At 44.0% G+C, this 14,149-nt stretch overlaps 1 long non-coding RNA gene across 2 annotated transcripts in view; it reads left to right on the top strand.

Annotated features, from left to right (window-relative positions):
* Positions 1-14,149, top strand: part of LOC144381813 (uncharacterized) — a 40,473-nt gene that overhangs the window by 21,983 nt on the left and 4,341 nt on the right. Inside the window, exon 8 of one of the 2 annotated variants that reach the window (XR_013447656.1) lies at positions 6,764-7,989. The exons of the other annotated variant lie outside the window; for it this stretch is intronic. This is a non-coding gene — a long non-coding RNA (uncharacterized LOC144381813). Of the gene's footprint in view, positions 1-6,763; positions 7,990-14,149 lie in introns of those variants that run through there. 2 annotated transcript variants of the gene reach the window in all.

Below are 14,149 nucleotides of genomic sequence, written 5' to 3'. Positions count from 1 at the left end.
TCCCAAGAGCTAGAATACTCTTCCCCCAAGCCTTCCATGGCTAAGTGCCTCCTTGCCGACGAAGAGCCGCTCCTCCAATGCTTTGCTCAGGTGGGCATAGTAGACAAGGTCCAACTGTAATTTCAAGTTTATCTCATATGCCTCTTGTCACAACCAATATTTGTTGAATTAAATGAGTAAACTAACAGTGAGAATTTCATGCACCATAATGGGATTTGAGGGAAGCTATTTCAGGGCATGGAGAGAGTTATTGATCTCTCTGAAATCACATCACTCAAACAACTATACATTTTATCATTCCTAAGCTGAGAGCTGGGGCTTAATAGACAATGAGCTTGGCTCAAAATTGATTGATTGATGGATTGATTGATTCTTTCATCCCATACATATTTTGAATACCTGCTAAGGTACTACACATTTTTTCTGGGTTCCGGGGATACTAAGATGAACAAAATATAAGTCCAAGGATCTCATTACCTACTTGGGGGAAGACTTGAAAAATGTAGAATTAAATGTGTTCTTTGAGGAAGAGTTGCACAGAATGCTCTGTGCACACAGGGGACAGTGTGACAGGCTCCTCCTCTGAGAATCAGGGAAAGCTTCATGGAGGTGATATTTGTTTTGGGCCTTTTATAGGGAGGAAGAGTTTGACAGTGGAGAAAGGAGTGGGTGGAGGAAAAAAAGTAAATCTTAGGCAGGAACAGCATGTGTAGAATTGGGTGGTGGGCAATGCTGTGGCATTTCAGCACTGATGAGAATTTCTCTGCAGCTGACACGTATGACATACATGGTGGTGTGGTATCAGGAATGAGGCCAGGGTGGTCCATGGGGACCAAGGACTGCATATGTCCAGTCTGGGGGCTTTCAGTGCCAGTGTGCATTAGAATTACTTGGACATTGTCTACTCGGGTGGATCCTGGGCCCTACTCAGACTCGAAGAATCACAAGCACTGGGGTGGCACCTGGGTGTCCCTAAGTAGAAACTCTTCTGAGTGGTTCAAATGCAGAGTCCGACCTTGAAATTCAGTGAGCAAGGTCAGCAACCCGTCCATGGTTGCACACAAAGTGGTAGAAGCAGATCTCCCCAGGCTCCCTGGGTGAGTGTTAGGAGAACTACAGTCTAGCACTATTGGTCCCACTCCCTACTGGACTCCACAGACTAACACAAGTACTGATTTTCTTGGAAAGGCAATGACTTCCCTTGTCTGCCTTGAGGTAAGGGCTGCAGCTGAGCCCAGAAATTGGCATCCTACCCAGCCTCACTGGTTCCTTAGGAAATGACAAATCCCTTTCATTTGCTCCCCATTATTTCACCGTAAATGAGAAAGTAATAAGGCGAGCTGGCAACTGGACTAATTAAATCGGCCATTTCTGTCCCATGGATCCATGGCTGGAAGGGAGAGAGGCTTCTCATTGAGAATAAATGGAATGCATTTCTGTCACAATGGGGGGGCTGAGGGACGGAGCAGCAGCCCGGGATCTGGGATGTGAGCTGTGCTGGGGAGGGGCGCTGTGCCTGCAGATGGAGGGGACACCCTACCTCTCCAAGGGGACACCTCTTGGGAGGCTGCTGTTGGAGTTGGAGACAAAAATCCACTGTTTCCTTCTCTGGACGCAGAAAGACTGTGCAGTGAGAATGCCAGTCTTTGTTCTGTGGAGTCAACGGTGGGGCGTGAGCAGTCGGTGCCAAAGGTGGTGAAAATAAATACATGAATAAAGAAATAAAAACTTAAAATGAGACCTGCAGAAGTCCAAACCACACCAAAGCTAGTGTGGTTTCATGAACTGACCAACTGATGCTGTCAGCACGGAGTTTAGAAGTTATCTTTTCCATCCTTTTCTGTGGAAGGTCACTTTTATGGGGCAGGTGGATGATCCCAGTTCATCCCCAGCTGTGGTCCCCAGTTTCACCTCCCTGGCTTCCTGTCCTGAGCTACTTGCATTTCCTTATAGGCATCAGAGTGATCCCACCTTCTTGCCTTTATCCATGTGACACTCCTGCCCCTCCTCCAGAATTTCTCAAAGTGCCATCTGGCCACCACTTGCCTTGGAAAAATGTGGGGATTTTGCTGAAAGTGTGGAAGCCAGACCCCAGCACATTCCACAGTCCCACTGAATCACTCTCTGGGGGCCTGGAGCTCAGAATCAGGATTTTAGCAAATACGATGGGTGATTCTTAGCACCAGTGGGGTTTTAGAACCACTGACCACCTTGTTCTCTCTGTGTGGAAACACCTATTCATCTCTCTCTTCACAGCTCTAGCATGCTGAAATATGATCAGGGCTCCTTTTGTTTTAGGTTTAGACATAGCCAAAAGCATTTTTACTTGATGCAAGATTGTTGTAAACTTCTGCAGAAAGAAGGCAATGAATTGCAGTGTCCATCTCAAAAGCCACAAAAATATCAACCACTAACAGACTTTATAGTGGTTGGAGAATAACCATCTAGAGAGGAAGAAAGAGGAATTTATTTTAAACTGGACAAGCTTGAGTTTGGTTGTGCCCGAAATGAATAACAGTAAGTAGAATTTATGAATGATCATTACCCCTTACCTCAGCCATGTTTGATGACTTTTCAAAGTAAGCTAAAACATTTTATGAGTGTTTGTAAAATTGTTTCCTTGCCTTAGGAATTTCCCATCACCAGCATAGAAACCAGAAATCTCAAATTCATAGCCTCCCTTGCAGCTAGGACACAGGCCATCTGTACTGTAACAGTTGTGCTGATTGCTAGCCCCCACACAGATATGATGTGAAAGTGAGTAATAAGATGAATTTGACTCCTGCAGTGACCCATTTTGCTGCAGAAGGCGGCAGAAGCACCCAGGTTTGAGAGGATCTTAGGAGCAGGTCAAGTTCCGGGTACAGAGGTTCTTTGCCCTAGAGGCCATCATTTGCCAGTGATGCATAAACTATGGTACATCTAATGAGATCCAGGGGTGGTATCCTTACCAGGGCAGTTAAGGATGTTGCTCCTGAAAGCTGAAGCTCATATCTGAGTCACCAGCTATCCCTGCAAGTCTCTGAGCTACCCACCTCTCCCTCTTTCTAACATTACCCTTAATACAATGACTCAAATCAGGAAATTTGCGCTGATATGGTTCTATCACCCCAATCTACGGACCTTGATCCAATTTTACCAGCTGAACCACTAATGTTTCTTCATGCAAAAGATGAAAACATTATTTTCTGGTCTAAGATCTAATCTAGGAATACACATTTTATTTACTTGTCATATACCCTCAATCTCTTTTAATCTGGAACAGTTCCTCAGTATTTCTTTTTCTTTCATCACCTTGATATTTACTAAGAGAACAGATAGGCATTTTATTTCGTAGAAGTTGTCTCAGTTTGGGTTTGTGTAATGTTTCTTTATGATTAGAATCATGTCACATGCATTTTTGCATGTTTTTGAAAAACCACGGAAGTGCTGTTGTGTCCTCCTCAGTCCATCATATCAGGAGGCACATGATCTTGATTTGTCCTTTACTCATGATATTTCTTTGGTCACTTGGTTAAGGTGCTGACTTCCAGGTTTCTCTACTGTAAAGTTACTATTTTCCCCTTTGTAATTATTATGCACCCAAAATCCTTAAAATAATTTCTTTCCTGTTTTATCAGTCAGAACCAGCTTCTGTTTCTTGCAACTAAGAACCCTGGCAATGATATCTCTGTCAGTGCTCTTCATATCCACTCACACAATGAGTCCTCCAAAACACTGTGGAGATTTGTGCATGATCACGTCTAGGTTTTAGGCAACATCTTTTTGGCTGCATTGGAGGAGGGATGGGAAGGGGCAAGAATCAGACAGGGGGCCCATTGGGTGGATTCTGCTGTGATTCAGGTATGAGATGGAGAAGGGGGATGGAAGGAAGGGATAGCTTAGGAGGTAATGAAAATGCCACAAATAATCAGTGACCCATTTTGTGCCAGGCTCTTGTATACATTGTTTCTGTTCTTCATAACAGCCCTGAACACTGTGTTTAACACTGTCTCTCCTCACAAAGAAATGGAGGCTGCTGGATTTGTCTACAAACACAGACTAGTGAGGGCAGAGCCAGTGTCTTAAACCAGGGGCACCTGGCACTAACATGCGTGCACATTCCCATGAGCTTCATACCTGACCTGGATGCTGATCTGATGGCCTCACTTGTGCCTCTGAAAACCCTAACACGGCAGTGACAAAATAGACGAACCTATTCCAGGCATGCAGGTCCTGGGCCAGCTCACAGAAGGGCAAGAGGCACATTGCAACTTAAATGTGCCTGCTGAGGGAGGGGACTGCACTCGAGGAATAGGTCTCTGTGTCACTGACACAGGATGGTAGTTGAAGGAGGATCTCTGCTCCTCATTTGTCCTGGTGGAGGGCAGGTTTTACAAACGTGGCCAATCTGAAGTCGCATGGTCTCCGCAAATCAGATGTGCCCTGTGACCTGCATGGAACTTGGGATTCTTGCAGCCTTAAGAGTAGTGCAGGCTTAAACAAAAGAAAGGAAAGAGAAATTAGCTAGAGCTCCCACATTTTATCATCCACACTGGGGGCAGGGGTGGGGAGGTGCTGTGAGAGACATGCTCACCCTCCTCTATCCCATCTCATGTGGGATTCTTTGCCTACTGGGTTGTTGGCGGGACTCAAGGCAAGCCAGAGACCTAGGGTTCAGGATTTCAAGAGCTCTCAGGGTTGGGGGCCTCTTGGATCTCGTTTAGTCCAGGCTCTCCTGGACTATGATGGTAATCTCTGCCATGGGGTTAGGAATGGACTTTCTGTAAGGTTCCTGCTAGTTGAAATTCTATAATTTTATAAATCCACTCCAAGTCTTTCCCTTCATTTCCCACTGTGTTGCTTCTTTTTCCAATGCTAATTAATATTTCAGGAAACCTTGGTGTTTGAAGCTTAACTTTGTGATTTTGACTATTTGGCAGAGTCTCTGAAGATCCATGTCATATGTTAATTTGAAACTTTGTTGAAGCAAAGTTTGAACTTCAAGGGCTGCAAGACCGGCTTGCCAGAGCCAGCACTTAGCTGGTGTGCAAGCCGCAGGTGGCCCCATCCCTGCTCGCCTCAGCCATGTGGCATTTCCTCCTTATCATGTAATAATTAGAAATAGCTGCTGCCGGCTCTTAAGTGTGTATTCTGGGCCAGACATGGTGTTATGAGCTCCACATCCATTATCATCTCATTTATTCCTCACAAAAACTTTGTGAGATGGTGTCTCATTTTGCAGAGAAAGGGAAGTTCAATGGTGTTGGGATATGGTTCCCATGCAGTCATGGCAGCAAGTGGCAGAGCTAGGATTCGAACCGAGGTCTGTTGTCCTCCAAAACCTTGTTTCTCACTGCTTGAGAGACCTCAATGTTGTTTCTTTCCAGGCTTAGGAAGGTTCCTGGATAAGGCAACTGCCATAAGGATGTCACAGAATTCCTTGATTCAACAAATATTGATGGAGCTCTTACTGTGTGCTCCTACTGTTCTATGAATAGTGTTTTTGCAGCAGTGAACAAAGAGGGACACATAACCCTGTCCTCACAGAGCTTTTCATGGGTGTAGGCAGGCAATAAACTACACAACAACAGATAATCTGTGGTGGAGGGTGACAAGTACCAGGGAGAAAAAGCAGAGCAAGGATAGGCAGGGCAGGGCTGGTTGGGGGAAGTGGCTCAGTTGAAGTAAGAGGTGGGGACAAGGGGCCCTTCATGGAGAAGGCAACATGTGTGTAAAGCCCCAGAGGTGAGCGAGTGTGCCCCTCACTGGGTAGAATGTGCCAGAAAGGGGAACGGCAATGCATTGCCCTGGACATGGTGCCTGGAGTGTTCATGGACAGCCAGAAGGCCCGCACAGCAGGGTGGGAACCTGAGGGGTGGCTGTCAGGAGAGGAGGCCCAGCAGGCCATGGATTCAAACCACGAGAGGCCAGTGGGCCATTCCACTGACTTTAATTTTCACTCTGAGGGAGATGGGACCCACTGGAGGGGAGGGTTGTAGCAGACACGTGACTCGCTCTGATGGCCGTTTGTTTTTTTAATTTTTTAAATTAACATATGATGTATTGTTTGTTTCGGGGGTACAGGTCTGTGATTCATCAGTCTTACACAATTCACAGTGCTCACCATAGCACATACCCTCCCCAATGTCCATCACCCAGCCACCCCATCCCTCCCAACCTCCTCCACTCCAGCAACCCTCAGTTTGTTTCCTGAGATTAAGAGTTACTTATGGTTTGTCTCCCTCTCTGGTTTCATCTTGTTTCATTTTTCCTTCCCTTCCCCTATGATCCTCTGTCTTGTTTCTCAAATTCCTCATATCAGTGAGATCATATGATACTTGTCTTTCTCTGACTGACTTATTTCGCTTAGCATAATACCCTCTACTTCCATCCATATTGTTGCAACTGGCAAGATGTCACTTTTTTGACACCTGCATAATATTCCATTGTGTATATATACCACATCTTCTTTGTCCATTTCTGATGGCTGTTTTGAATCGCTCTGGCATGTGGAGAATTGACTCAGGCAGGGCAAAGGCAGGAGGAAACCAGGAGTCTGAGTGGGAAGCAGTTGTAGACATCGGCCTGAGATACGACGATGGCCTGGACTTGAGGTTTAGTGGGGGTGATGAAGGGGTCAGACTGCGCATGTATTTGGAAGGCAGAGCCAACAGTGGATGCCGGGTGCAATACTGAGTTTATTTCAATGATAGAACTTATTTAAATAGCTTTTTAAATGTCCTTCATGCTATCTTTTTTTAAATTTTTATTTTTTTTTAAGATTTTATTTATTTGAGAGAGAGAGCACACAGAGAGAGAGGGAGAAGCAGACTCCCCACTGAGCAGGGGCTCGATCCTGGGACTCCAGGATCATGACCTGAGCAGAAGGCAGATGCTTAATGGACTGAGCCACCCAGGCACCCCTCCTTCATGCTATCTTAAAAGGATCCCTAAAGGTCTAACAGGGGTTCCTTAGACATTTTGACTCTACTGCATTTAGAAGAGGAAACAACTTGTCACCACAAATGTGGAGATTAGCCAAGATCTCTGCTTGTTATCCTCACAAATGTCTAAAGCATGACTATTACCTGGTCCTAGACTTGGATCAGGGACAGGGACCAAGAAGATGCTGCTAGAATCGAAGAAGCTGAAGCAGTAGCTCATCTCTGAGGAGGTGAGCAGCCAGAAGCCACTCTGGGAGTAAGCTGAGGTGGTGACAGTGGCCTTCTGTGCTGGGAAAACCAGGAATCCGTTGTTCCAAGAAGAAGGAGCCTGTGGTGCGGATGGGGGGGCCTCATCTTGGCAGCACAGACCCGCAGATGTCTGCAAGTTTCAAAGCAGCAGAATTAAGAAGAGTCGTGTGCCTTGGAGGCATGAGGGCAGTCCTGGGGAGCCCGGACTGTCTGTTCTGCTGGCCGAGCTGGCTGGAAGGAAGGTCCTGTGGAGGGCACTGTGGCTATCAGCTTGCTCAGGGTGGCCAGCCCATGGAGTCCATGTGCGGGGGAAGCGTGAGTTCTCCTCGGATGTCTGCTGTAGCATTTCCAAGCCTGGTGGGCACTTCAGTTCACTTCCTGTCATAGCAGAGAGTGCTCTTGACTTAGAAATGGAATCCCTGATTCTAAATCCTTGCTCTGCCACCTCCCCTCTGTGTGACCGTGAACACATCATATCATCTCTTTAAACCTCTGCTTTTTCATTGGTACATAATAGTACAGATATGTAGTAGAATATATCCCCGGTCGCCTATATTCGATGCCCTTTTCTGCAAGGGGAGTATACTTGTGACCATGTGATTTGCTTTGACTGGTGAAATGTGTACAAAATGCCAGTGGATGCTTCTGGATAAAAGCTTTGGAGAGAGTCAGTGCATGGCTGGCCATGTTTTCCTTCCCTTGTCTCTGTGACTGTGGATGTGTGGATCCAGAGGGAGCCTCCCTCAGCCTGGATTCCAGAGGAATTCCCATGTGCAGAAGCCCCAGCCCACCTGTGGTGCATATGTAAGAATGAGGGAGAAATAAACTTGTTTTGCTTTGACCCTTTAAACATTTCTGGGTTGTTTGTTCCTATGGCATAACTGACTGACTGACAGAAATGGAAATGACAGTCTCTCTTCATGTATCAGAGCACAGAACTGTCCTGATGACTGAATATAAATCTTCCCTCTCTCTGGAACTTTCTAGTTCCTTCTCCACTCCAGGCCAACTCCTACATACTCTCTAGGTGTTGGCTGAAATGTGGCTTCCTCAGAGAGGCCCCCTTCCCTGGCATCCTCAATGAGTTATCCCCTTCTGTTCTCAGAGCTTCCATGTACTGCCTTCCTTCCTCTTTTGTGACCTTCAACTCACATATACTCCCTTCTTGAACAGCCTGTCACACCACCATCTTCAAACCCAATGAGGGCAAGTGCTTTCCTGCCTTGTTATTGCTGCACCACCAGCTCACACAGTGCCAGGCACAGAGTAAGTGCTCAGAGACCAATGCATGTGACCAACAGCATGCCCGGCACAGTCATGGTGGCCTTCTTTTTCTCTTTTCATCACCCAAGATTCCTTTATAATATTTCCCTTTTTCCCTCAGGGGCTCCATATTTGGAAAGATTCCTGTCTACCAAACAAACCACATTTATGCAAAGTGATTCATTTGACTATTTCTTATTACTCAAAGACATGTGTCGCTGCTGATAAGAGCTACTGATCAGCAGGAGATAATCACCATGACCACATCAATAGATATAATTCCAGCCCCAGGCAAAGCAAACAGATGTTTGTGTTTGTGCAGCTTTACAGAATCCTTAACAGTTGCTTCAACCGAAAGGACACATAATGTTTATTTAACAAGAGATCCTGAGGGAGGCACTTCTAGGGTTGGTCAGGCAGCTCATCCATGTCATCAAGGACTTGGCTCCGATCTCTTGCCTCTGCCATCCTCAGCCTTCTTTCCAGGCTTGTTGCCTCTTTATCTTCCCAAGATGTCTGCGGCTGTTCCAGGGATCACGAGGGCACTTAGGGCAGGGTGAAGGGGCCTAGTCAGCAGACTCTCCCTTCCTGTCTGTAGCCTTCACCAAGGAATCAAAAGCTTCCTCAGAAACTCCTCCTCATGTTGCCTTTGTCAGAACTGGACTCCATGGTCTCCCCTAGAATCCACAGGGGATTCTGGAAAGTGAATATCTAGCAAAGGATCCAAAGGTCTTCCTGGGCCTGGCATGTGACTATCCCGGGCAAAATGAGGGTCTGTTAGCATGAGAGAAAGTAGGGAGAGTAGCTTCTGGGTAGCAATAAAGTGTCTGCTGAGTCTGCTGTAGGTCATGGGAGCTCATGGCCACATTACTTCTTGTCATGAATTTAGTCAAGCCCCCTCCTTTAACAGATGAAGAGAATGAATACCCATGGGAAACATCCAAGGTCCTGTCTTGCTTTTTTTTTTTTGAATTCTTTTTTTTATTATGTTAATCACCATACATTACATCATTAGTTTTTGATGTAGTGTTCCATGATTCATTGTTTACGTTTAACACCCAGTGCTCCATGCAGAACGTGCCCTCTTTAATACCCATCACCAGGCTAACCCATTCCCCCACTCCCCTCCCCTCTAGAACCCTCAGTTTGTTTTTCAGAGTCCATAGTCTCTCATGGTTCATCTCTCCCTCTGATTTCCCCCCTTCATTCTTCCCCTCCTGCTATCTTCTTCTTCTTTTTCTTTTTTACATATAATGTGTTATTTGTTTCAGAGGTACAGGTCTGTGATTCAACAGTCTTACACAATTCACAGCACTCACCATAGCACATACCCTCCCCAATGTATATCACCCAGCCTCCCCATCCCTCCCACCCCCCACCACTCCAACAACCCTCAGTTTCTTTCCTGAGATTAAGAATTCCTCATATCAGTGAGGTCATATGATATATGTCTTTCTCTGATTGACTTATTTCACTGAGTATAACACCCTCCAGTTCCATCCATGTCGTTGCAAATGGCAAGATTTCATTCCTTTTGATGGCTGCATAATATTCCATTGTATATATATACCACATCTTCTTCATCCATTCATCTGTTGATGGACATCTTGGCTCTTTCCACAGTTTGGCTCTTGTGGACATTGCTGCTATAAACATCGGGGTGCACATACCCCTTCCAATCCCTACATTTGTATCTTTGGGGTAAATACCCAGTAGTGCAATTGCTGGATCGTATGGTAGCTCTATTTTCAACTTTTTGAGGAACCTCCATACTGTTTTCCAGAGTGGCTGCACCAGCTTGCATTCCCACCAACAGTGTAGGAGGGTTCCCCTTTCTCCGCATCCCCGCCAACATCTGTCGTTTCCTGACTTGTTCATTTTAGCCATTCTGACTGGTATGAGGTGATATCTCATTGAGGTTTCGATTTGGATTTCCCTGATACCGAGCGATGTTGAGCACTTTTTCATGTGTCTGTTGGCCATTTGGATGTCTTCTTTGGAAAAATGTCTGTTCATGTCTTCTGCCTATTTCTTGATCGGATCATTTGTTCTTTGGGTGTTGAGTGTGATAAGTTCTTTATAGATTTTGGATACTAGCCCTTTATCTGATATGTCATTTGCAAATATCTTCTCCCATTCTGTCTGTTGTCTTTTGGTTTTGTTGACTGTTTCTTTTGCTGTGCAAAAGCTTTTTATCTTGATGAAGTCCCAATAGTTCATTTTTGCCCTTGCTTCCCTTGCCTTTGGCGATGTTTCTAGGAAGAAGTTGTTGTGGCTGAGGTCAAAGAGGTTGCTGCCTGTGTTCTGCTTTAGGATTTTGATGGACTCCTGTCTCACATTGAGGTCTTTCAACCATTTTGAGTCTATATTTGTGTGTGGTGTAAGGAAATAGTGCAGTTTCATTCTTCTGCATGTGGCTGTCCAATTTTCCCAACACCATTTGTTGAAGAGACTGTCTTTTTTCCATTGGACATTCTTTCCTGCTTTGTTGAAGATTAGTTGACCATAGAGTTGAGGGCCCATTTCTGGGCTCTCTATTCTATTCCATTGATCTATGTGTCTGTTTTTGTGCCAGTACCATACTGTCTTGATGATTACAGCTTTGTAATAGAACTTGAAGTCCGGAATTGTGATGCCGCCCATTTTGCTTTTCTTTTTCAACATTCTTCTGGCTATTTGGGGTCTTTTCTGGTTCCATACAAATTTTAGGATTATTTGTTCCATTTCTTTGAAAAAAGTGGATGGTATTTTGATGGGGATTGCATTGAATGTGTAGATTGCTCTAGGTAGCACTGACATCTTCACAATATTTGTTCTTCCAGTCCATGAGCATGGAACGTTTTTCCATTTCTTTGTGTCTTCCTCAATTTCTTTCATGAGTATTTTATAGTTTTCTTTTTTTTTTTTTAAAGATTTTATTTATTTATTTGACAGAGAGAGAGAGAGATAGCGAGAGCAGGAACACAAGCAGGGGGAGTGGGAGAGGGAGAAGCAGGCCTCCCGCCGAGCAGGGAGCCCGATGTGGGACTCGATCCCAGGACCCTGGGATCATGACCTGAGCCAAAGGCAGACGCTTAATGACTGAGCCACCCAGGCGCCCCTTATAGTTTTCTGAGTACAGATCCTTTGCCTCTTTGGTTAGATTTATTCCTAGGTATCTTATGGTTTTGGGTGCAATTGTAAATGGGATTGACTCCTTAATTTCTTTCTTCTGTCTTGTTGGTGTATAGGAATGCCACTGATTTCTGTGCATTGATTTTATATCCTGCCACTTTACTGAATTCCTGTATGAGTTCTAGCAGTTTTGGGGTGGAGTCTTTTGGGTTTTCCACATAAAGTATCATATCATCTGCAAAGAGTGAGAGTTTGACTTCTTCTTTGCCGATTTGGATGCCTTTTATTCCTTTTTGTTGTCTGATTGCTGTGGCTAGGACTTCTAATACTATGTTGAAGAGCAGTGGTGATAGTGGACATCCCTGCTGCGTTCCTGACTTTAGTGGAAAAGCTCTCAGTTTTTCCCCGCTGAGAATGATATTCGCTGTGGGTTTTTCATAGGTGACTTTTATGATATTGAGGTATGTACCCTCTATCCCCATACTCTGAAGAGTTTTGATCAAGAAAGGATGCTGTACTTTGTCAAATGCTTTTTCTGCATCTATTGAGAAGATCATATTGTTCTTGTTCTTTCTTTTATTAATGTGTTGTATCACATTTATTGATTTGCAGATGTTGAACCAACCTTGCAGCCCAGGGATAAATCCCACTTGGTCGTGGTGAATAATCCTTTTAATGTACTGTTGGATCCTATTGGCTAGTATTTTGGTGAGATTTTGCATCCATGTTCATCAGGGATATTGGTCTGTAATTCTCCTTTTTGATGGCGTCTTTGTCTGGTTTGGGGATCAAGGTAATCTGGCCTCATAAAAATGAGTTTGGAAGTTTTCCTTCCATTTCTATTTTTTGGAACAGTTTCAGAAGAATAGGTATTAATTCTTCTTTAAATGTTTGGTAGAATTCCCCTGGGAAGCCATCTGGCCCTGGACTCTTGTTTTTTGGGAGATTTTTGATGACTGCTTCAATTTCCTTAGTGGTTATAGGTCTGTTCAGGTTTTCTATTTCTTCCTGGTTCAGTTTTGGTAGTTGATACATCTCTAGGAATGCATCCATTTCTTCGAGGTTATCTAATTTGCTGGCATAGAGTTGCTCATAATATGTTCTTATAATTGTTTGTATTTCTTTGGTGTTGGTTGTGATCTCTCCCCTTTCATTCATGATTTTATTTATTTGGGTCCTTTCTCTTTTCTTTTTGATAAGTCTGGCCAGGGGTTTATCAATCTTGTTAATTCTTTCAAAGAACCAGCTCCTACTTTCATTGATCTGTTCTACTGTTCTTTTGGTTTCTATTTCATTGATTTCTGCTCTGATCTTTATTATTTCTCTTCTCCTGCTGAGTGTAGGCTTTATTTGCTGTTCTTTCTCCAGCTCCTTTAGGTGTAGGGTTAGGTTGTGTATTTGAGACCTTTCTTGTATCTTGAGAAAGGCTTGTATTGCTATATACTTTCCTCTTAGGACTGCCTTTGCTGCATCTCAAAGATTTTGAATAGTTGTGTTTTCATTTTCATTGGTTTCCATGAATTTTTTTAATTCTTCTTTAATTTCCTGGTTGACCCATTCATTCTGTAGTAAGATGCTCTTTAGCCTCCATGTGTTTGAGTTCTTTCTGACTTTCCTCTTCTGATTGAGTTCTAGTTTCAAAGCATTGTGGTCTGAAAATATGCAGGGAATGATCCCAGTCTTTTGGTACCGGTTGAGACCTGATTTATGACCTAGGATGGGATCTATTCTGGAGAATGTTCCATGGGCACTAGAGAAGAATGTGTATTCTGTTGCTTTGGGATGGAATGTTCTGAATATATCTGTGAAGTCCATTTGGTCCAGTGTGTCATTTAAAGTCTTTATTTCTTTGTTGATCTTTTGCTTAGATGATCTGTCCATTTCAGTGTGGGGGGTGTTAAAGTTCCCGACTATTATTGTATTGTTGTCCATGTATTTCTTTGCTTTTGTTATTAATTGCCTTATATAATTGGCTGCTCCTATGTTAGGGGCATAGATATTTACAATTGTTAGATCTTCTTGTTGGTTAGACCCTTTAAGTAGGATAGTGTCCTTCCTCATCTCTTATTACAGTCTTTGGTTTAAAATCTAATTTGTCTGATATAAGGATTGCCACCCCAGCTTTCTTTTGGTGTCCATCAGCATGGTAAATGGTTTTCCACCCCTCACTTTCAATCTGGGGCTGTCTTTAGGTCTAAAATGAGTCTCTTGCAGACAGCATATCGATGGGTCTTGTTTTTTTATCCAATCTGATAACCTGTGTCTTTTGATTGGGGCATGTAGCCCATTTACATTCAGGGTAACTATTGAAAGATAGGAGTTTAGTGCCATTGTATTGCCTGTAAGGTGACTGTTACTGTATATTGTCTGTGTTCCTTTCTGGTCTATGTTACTTTCAGGTTCTCTCTTTGCTTAGAGGACCCCTTTCAATATTTCTTGTAGGGCTGGTTTTCATGTTTGCAAATTCCTTTAGTTTTTGTTTGTCCTGGAAGCTTTTTATATCTCCTTCTCTTTTCAATGACAGCCTAGCTGGATATAGTATTCTTGGCCGCATATTTTTCTCGTTTAGTGCTCTGAATATATCATGCCAGTCCTTT

This window comes from Halichoerus grypus, chromosome 5 (assembly GCF_964656455.1).
Source record: "Halichoerus grypus chromosome 5, mHalGry1.hap1.1, whole genome shotgun sequence".
Taxonomy (NCBI): domain Eukaryota; kingdom Metazoa; phylum Chordata; class Mammalia; order Carnivora; family Phocidae; genus Halichoerus; species Halichoerus grypus.
This window is presented reverse-complemented; position numbering and strand designations above follow the sequence as displayed.